At 38.6% G+C, this 7,616-nt stretch overlaps 1 long non-coding RNA gene across 1 annotated transcript; it reads left to right on the top strand.

Annotated features, from left to right (window-relative positions):
* Positions 1–443: 443 nt before the first annotated feature.
* On the top strand, positions 444–4,569 carry LOC144807974 (uncharacterized). The gene is made up of 3 exons (XR_013606546.1): positions 444–494; positions 1,122–1,175; positions 1,701–4,569. It is a non-coding gene; the product is annotated as an uncharacterized LOC144807974 (long non-coding RNA).
* The last annotated feature ends 3,047 nt before the right edge of the window (positions 4,570–7,616 follow it).

The following is a 7,616-nucleotide window of genomic DNA, read 5'->3' as shown; positions in this document are numbered from 1 at the left end:
GCATCAACTTGAACTTGAACTCAGAGAGCATGGTTTGTATGAATCTAAGAGTCTGGTTGATTTATGAAGTGTGGGCAGAATTATGTACAAGGACATTAACATACCTTTGCTAACCAGATTTTTTTGATTTGCAAGTTTCATGATCTGTAAATGGAAAGATGTGGTTATGAAGTGGACTGGGTTGTTAGGGTCTGTTCTCTGAGACTGTGGGGGCACTCTATATTCACAGAGACCTTTTCCAGCAAGGGATCATGGTTCTTGGTGAACCAAAAAAGTACTTATTCATTAACCATAGTTGCTTCACAATGGCCTCCAGAGAACAAGAGATTCTTTTGTTTTGTAAGTTCAGGATGGTTATTTGGAAGATGGGATGAAGTGTGATTGCCGTCTGACACAAAACTATTTCTTTCCTTCCTTTCAAGGTATTCTGGGATGACCAGATAGTGCATTGTGGCTGCCACGATTGGAGGAACACAAAATAAAATAACTGCCAGGTAAGGATTCCGATAACTCTAAGTTTCCTTTTCCCCTGTTTCTTCTTTTTCTATTCCCTTTCTTGTTCTCTGTTTTGTTTTTGTCTCTTCACTTCAACATTTGACTCCCTGTGTGCACTATTCTAGGTTGTTATCAAACTTCTGATAATTACCATGTTGGGTTGTACTGCAAGGTCAGTTCCTTTTAGGTCAGTTTTGCCCAGCTGTTCCTTAACTATTGGCACATTTGTCTCCTCCTCCACACCACGTTCTACTATCCTCCCTTTGTCCGTTCTTTCAGCATATTTTCTCTCTGGATCTGTCTTCAATCTCTTTACGCACTCCCAACCTGCCCTTTTCTGTCTTGTCTATTACAAGCAAAAGACACAGTACATATGTGTGGACACATGCACACAGGTCTCGCTTTAGGGTGGTGCAACCGGTGGATCCGCACCTGGTGCTGACCTTGGGGGCAGTGTTTAGATGTAACTTATGGGTTCACAAGCATCGGCTGCACAGTTCCCTGTGCTGGAACATGTGGTCAAACTGGAAGATAGCTTTTTTTTCTCTTTCCTCTATTTTGTGTTTTTCTTTTCTTGACCCTTTTAAGTTTCCTTTACTGTTGTGCTGTTTTCTTCTCTTTTTCAGGTGTTGCAGTGCCTGGGTCCTGTCGGAGGAGCGTGATGAGTTCTGAGCCACCAAGTAAGTCCTTATCATCCGCACAATTTGAAATAGTGAATTCCACTGAGCTAAAGGGACACAGCCTCAGTCTACAGTGTCATTTAAAGCACTGAGTGCAACAAGGCCAATTCCTTTGGTCAATAAAATTTCCCTTCCTAGATCATTGGAAAAGGAATAGATGAATAGTTTAAGTGAGTAGGGGAGTAAGTAACATCTAATAATTCATTAAAAGAATTACAAATATCTCACTAGCATGCCAGCCTGTTTCACAGAGAGTGTAAATTGATAGTGTTGGCTGCTTCTGAGAATCTGTGGCGCAATATATGTGCAACTTGAGTTTCTTTCTTAAACATGCACTATGTTTGCTCCCCCATCCTTAATTTCCAGTGATCCCAAGCTCCCGATCTACACTTTTTCACCACTATCAGAAATGCAGCTCAAACTGATTTCCTATCTTGTTTTTGTCAATACTTTCTTTGTGCAAAGTATATGGTCATAAATATTTTTCTTTGTGTTCATTTACAATCTCTGACTCCGTTTCTACAGGTGACTGAAGCATGAACAGAAAAAAGTTTTAAATTTAGTGAAACACAACGAAAAGGATTATTTCAAGTAAAGTTAAAACATTCTGGAGCTCTAGAGAAGAAACCCTTTCCATGTGCCTGGAATGGTGAGGAACTTGGAGCGAAAGAAACTGGTGAATGTGAAAGTTGTCAAATCCCTAAAGTAAACTGACCATAAATGTTTACTGAGTGTCAGTAACTGAGATTGAGGAGAACATTGGCCACAATTGATGCCCACGCAGTGCGCATGGGAATACTCAGTGTTGTAAATTCGGTTTGATGGTATATGAGAAAAGCTTTATAGACCCAAACCCTCCCCAACATATCAGTATCCGTAGATGTGATGTGACAGAACTGTCAAGAAGACAAATCTCCTTGGTTTACAAGCGCAAGCTTTTGTTTCCATCTCCTATGATTTAGAAAGAGAGAAAACATTGTTTAAAAGAAAGTCGTTGTAAATGCTCTTTCTCAGATGTCGTTACAGCAAAGATGCTGGATTATCATTTCCAATATAGGAAGATTTTTCCCCACCAAATCTGTCTTTTGGGTTTCCCAGACCTTCAAAGTCGATCATGTACATGCCTTAGCCGATGAGTGTAAAGTGTAAAAAGCATGTACTGGCACAGGAAGCTTAAAAGGGGCCAGTGTTGCACGATTGATAATACATAAAACCACCCGGGCATGCCCTAATCATCTGTCATTACTTGTATGAACAAATACACTTAACAGACAAACACTACACCTCAAAGACCTTGTCAGTGCTTTTAAAACTCCTAAATCAAATGTAATAAACTGGAGTCACAAAATCACCAGGTATAACTTGGAGAAAAGGAATCCACGAGGAGCATCTTAATAAACACAAGGGGCTCCTCAATGAAAGTTTATAAGACAAGTTAGATCAGTGCCTTTAAAGGTAGGAAAATGATCTCCAGGTAAAAACTATAATTAGTTAAATACAAATGTTATGAAGATCATCTGCAGTGCATTTTATAAGTTAATGTTTAGTGTAACATAAACAAGTACAGACTCTGGAATCAGATTTAGTCTTAAGATGACATGTATCCAGGAACAGACCCAAATTGGAGAAACAAACAACTTGAATATCAGCAAAGAATGTGAAAGCAGCTTTAGTTCTCAATCCCAGCTCACTAAACACAAGAGAAATCACACTGGACAAAAACCCTACCAGTGCCCTGAATGCCAGAAAAGCTTCAGTCACAAATCCTCTCTCATGCAACATGTGAAAACCCACACTGGTCAAAAACCATTTCAGTGCTCCACGTGCCAAAAAAGCTTCAGTTATTGGCGTAGTCTGATTCAACATCAGGGTACTCATACTGGACAAAAAACGTATCAGTGCTCTGAATGCTGGAAAAGCTTCAGTCGGAAATACAACCTTACTGTGCATGAAAGAACCCACACTGGGCATAAACCCTATCAGTGTTCTGAATGCCCAAAAAGGTTCCATCAGAAATTCAGTTTAACTGTACATGAGAGTCCATACTGGGCTCAAACTGTATCAGTGCTCTGAATGCCAGAAAAGCTTCAGTCGGAAAATAACTCTCACTAACCATGAGAGCACTCACACTGGGCAAAAACCTTATCAATGCATAGAATGCCATAAACGATTCGGTCTGAAATCCAGTTTAATTTATCATGAGAAAACCCACACTAGGCAAAAAACGTATCAGTGCTCTGAATGCTGTAAAAGTTTTATTCAGAAATCTGAGCTCTCTCGACATGAGAGAAATCACACTGGACTAAAACCTTATCAGTGCTCTGAATGCTGGAAAAGCTTTATTCAGAAATCTGAGCTCTCTCGACATGAGAAAACTCACACTGGGTATAAACTGTATCAGTGTTCAGAATGCCAGAAAAGCTTCAGTCAGAAAATAAATCTCACTAGACATGAGAGAACTCACACTGGGCACTAACCTTCTTAGCTCTCTGAATGCTGGAAAAGTTTCAGCCAGAAATCTGGTCTCACTCAACCTGCAAGAACTTACCGGGAAAAACCTTGTAATTGTTCTAAATGCCTGGGAAGGGTCTGCTGGAGATTCAATTTGATTCAACATGAACATCAACAGCGAGAAACAAAATCGTCAGTGCCCTCAATGTGCCGAAAACTTCAGTTGTAAATGTAACCTTTCTACAAAAGAGATACAATGTGGGAGAATAAAATTTGCTCACTGTAAACCCTGGGGGGAAGTTTCAGAACCGCAAAACCTTCGGATGAAGCAGCCACAAAGAAATCAATCCATTGATTATCCTAAAAACTCTACTGAGAAAAGCACACAGCGAGGCATGGAAATGCTTGTAATAACTTAATTCCTTAGTAACTATTTGTGGCCTCATTCCATTCAGTGTGTTTTGCTCCCTGAGTTTTAATAAGCCATGGCTCAGACCCACAAAGTCCATTCGATCCTGAACTTTGAGGTCACGCCCCTAGGATCAAGAACCTCAGTAACCTCAAACTGTTTCCAGCCTTAATGAGCCTCAGCAGGAAGCTGCAACAGGAGTCCCTTTGTCGTAGGTCTCTATGGGACCAACGTCTGCTCATGTCTGTGCCACTTAGGGCCAATCATTGAGAAAAACTAAAGGTGATGGATGGACTGGTAGTTGATCTCAGTAACATCCCACCACATCATTCTCTAGTCTTTGTACCACTACAGACAGGGCCAACTCCATACAAACCATTCTTGGCCCCACCATAAATAGTCCTAATGACTTCTGTTCTGAGGGGACACAGCCTCGTATTACAAAGATCCACTTTAGTGACCTCTTTCCATGTCCTTTTTGCTACAAATGGAACCTGCTTCCCATCTGCTGAGGACAGTTTCACCAGCTTTACAATCACATCAGAGACACCCAAGAGAACCTGTGGAGAAGTGTGGCTCAGGGGTTAGAGGCAGCAGACCCGGAAGCTGAGATCGGTCCTGGACCAGGGTTCAATTCCCCGCCTCGGCGGGTCTTGGCCTAAAAATTGGCCTAAAAATTCCACGGACTCGATAATTCTCGCCCCCGGTGCCTCCTCGACTCACGGGTTCACACTCTGCGACTCTGGGCAATAGCTTGCTTAATCTCCACAACGGCCCCTCGCGGCGGGATGCCTGACTTTCACCTTGTGGATACCCTGCTATCTCACAGGGGAATACCAGGAAGGGTTCCCTAAGCAAGCGCCGGGAAACCCACTGCGGGTAGCTGTGCGCTATATAAGCTCAACTACATTTACATTTACATTTACAAGAGAGTCTCACAGATAACCAGGCCTAATCATAAACTACTATATGACTAAAATACAACAAAATGCTAATCACAAACTACGTGCGGTCATTCTACCTCTCCTATCTTTTTCTTTGTAGAGTTGTCTGCCTCAACTGCTTAGTTTCTGCACATGTACACTTTTGTGGAGTAAATGTGAGAGGGACAGAGGGGAGTGGGTGTAAAATGTGTAATATTTATGAATAAAGGGGATGGCTAAGGAAGGAGTAAGGAGGGATTTAGGGAATCGCAAGCACTCAACCACAAACGAGTAAACCCATTGCTATTTATAAACCACAGCTCTAAAGTCACTACAGCCATAATGTACCAAAAACAGTTCTAAATGTACTTCAGCTCGGAGCCGGAGTAAGGGCAACAACACACACGGCCATCCACTGGAATTGCAACACACTCCCATAAATAATAATGGAGCTACGGACATGAATTAAACCCCGTAGGAAATCATGTTAAATTAAATAGTTTAAATTAGTTAAAAATCTAAATAAATTTAATTCAATGGCAAAAAATATCTAAATAGAAAACAAAACTCATTATTTTATAATGTTTTAATAACATCTGTTTGATTGAAACACTAATATAACATTCATTTTTAGAAAAGTATAATTACATTTGTTATAATTAATGCCCTTCATCACATTTTTCACAAAATTATTAATACATAATATAAATGTTAATTTAGGTGGGACACCTTTAATTGAACTTTAAAAAGAATATAATCTTCTATATTTTCAACTTAGGTGGAGTTTTCCCTGTGTAAAAAATATAAAGAATGTTTCAATTGTTCATTACACTTGAAAAAATGTAATATTTTTATGTTAAATACAAATGCAACTTGTATATACTTTAAATATAGAACAAAGTAAGAAATGCTACAGTAATAATTTGTATTTTAATTAGATATTTAATTCATTTTAAATGTAAAAACATTTTTTTAAAGATCTGTTTAAAAATCCCAACTAGGTAAAATCATCTTATTTTCTTAATTAATGCTTTACATCACATTTAAAAATTATTAATACATAATATAAATGTTAATTTAGGTGGGACACCTTTAATTGAACCTTAAAACAAATATAATCTTCTATATTTTCAAGTTGGGTGGAGTTTTCCCTGTGTAAAAAATATAAAGAATGTTTCAATTGTTCATTACACTTGACAAAATGTAATATTTTTATGTTAAATATATGCAAATTGTATATACTTTAAATATAGAACAAAGTAAGAAATGCTACAGTAATAACTTATATTTTAATTAGATATTCAATTTATTTTAATTTATTTTAAATGTAAAAAAAAAGTGTTTTAAGTCCCAACTAGGTAAAATCATCTTATGTTCTTATTATGTACTCAGAATTACTGAATAACCTTCTTACCTCTGTTCAGAGGGGACACATCCTTAAAAATTCATGTATAGAATTAATTGGAATTATTTTTTTATAGTTGCAGTATTTTTAAAATTAAAAGATTAAAATATGTTATCACAAACTAATTAATTTTAAAGTATATGTCATTTTACAGCATTCCTTTGAAGGTATATGTAGTTGTATAAGGCAAAACACATTATTTTATCTTTATTTTTTAATGGGTTCGATTTTTAGGTCTCTCCCTCGATTATTTTCTAAGGGAGGGCGTTGCATTACCAGTGGTTGGCATGTGTGGTGCTGCACTTTCTATTGCTCCACTTTGCATGTAGTTACTTTCATTTGTAAATTTTACTCCACCTCTATTTAAGCGTGTGCAGACGTAGAAGTTTACACTTTTCAGTAACTTTATACTTGTAATGGTGAATAGCTAAAAGTATCAAAGTCACTCTAAGAGCATCCTTGCATGTATAGATTACTCACAGGTGTAAGATATATTTGTGAATAGCCTTGAGGCGTCCAACGCAACCTGAGTGTTTAATTTTTGTGGTAATGCTAAAGTGGACGCAGCGCTTGGGCTGTTATTAGAGTGAATGGGATGATCCTGCGCAAACAACAGAGCACTCGTCTGATGTGTTTGTTTGGCTGAGGAGCAGTAACGAATATCTTGCAGTAATTTTCCTGGACTTGCTACTTCACTCGGCCTCCTGAGGGACTCTTGTAGCAGCTATTTGATACAGTAGTAGTAGGATCAGGTACTTTGTCCATTTTGTTAACCATGTTATCATGATTTGGTTTGATATTTTCCCTTCTCCTCTTCCTTTTACCTGATGTTGTTGTGTTCACCGTCACATTGGTGCTGAAATCTCATCTTCTGTTAACTGGTTCTAAGGGGCTCTTATTCTTATACAATGAAAAGTTTTTACTCTCGCTGTACGGCTACAATGTAAGCACCGAGAGCCCCAAATCTGAGATCCCTGCACCTTGAGCTTCCTTCATTGGTATTCTACCTTCACACGTGGATAACTGAGATATGGGTTTGAAGCGTTGATTGACCTTTGAACCTGCTGTGATGTAACTTGATGGTTACAAGTTTCATGTTTGAACCATCAGCGTGAGCTCCAGTATGCTGCTTGTTCTCACACCACGTTCCGTACTTTCGCTGGGATCATCAACCTTGAAACAGCTCCATAACCCGGAGCTCTGAAGACTTTCCAACTGTTGTAACTGCCTGAAGTTTCACGCATTTTGATGAC

Source organism: Lissotriton helveticus, chromosome 1_2 (assembly GCF_964261635.1).
Source record: "Lissotriton helveticus chromosome 1_2, aLisHel1.1, whole genome shotgun sequence".
Lineage (NCBI taxonomy): Eukaryota > Metazoa > Chordata > Amphibia > Caudata > Salamandridae > Lissotriton > Lissotriton helveticus.
Note: the sequence above shows the minus strand (reverse complement) of the source record. Positions and strands in the feature narration are given on the sequence as shown.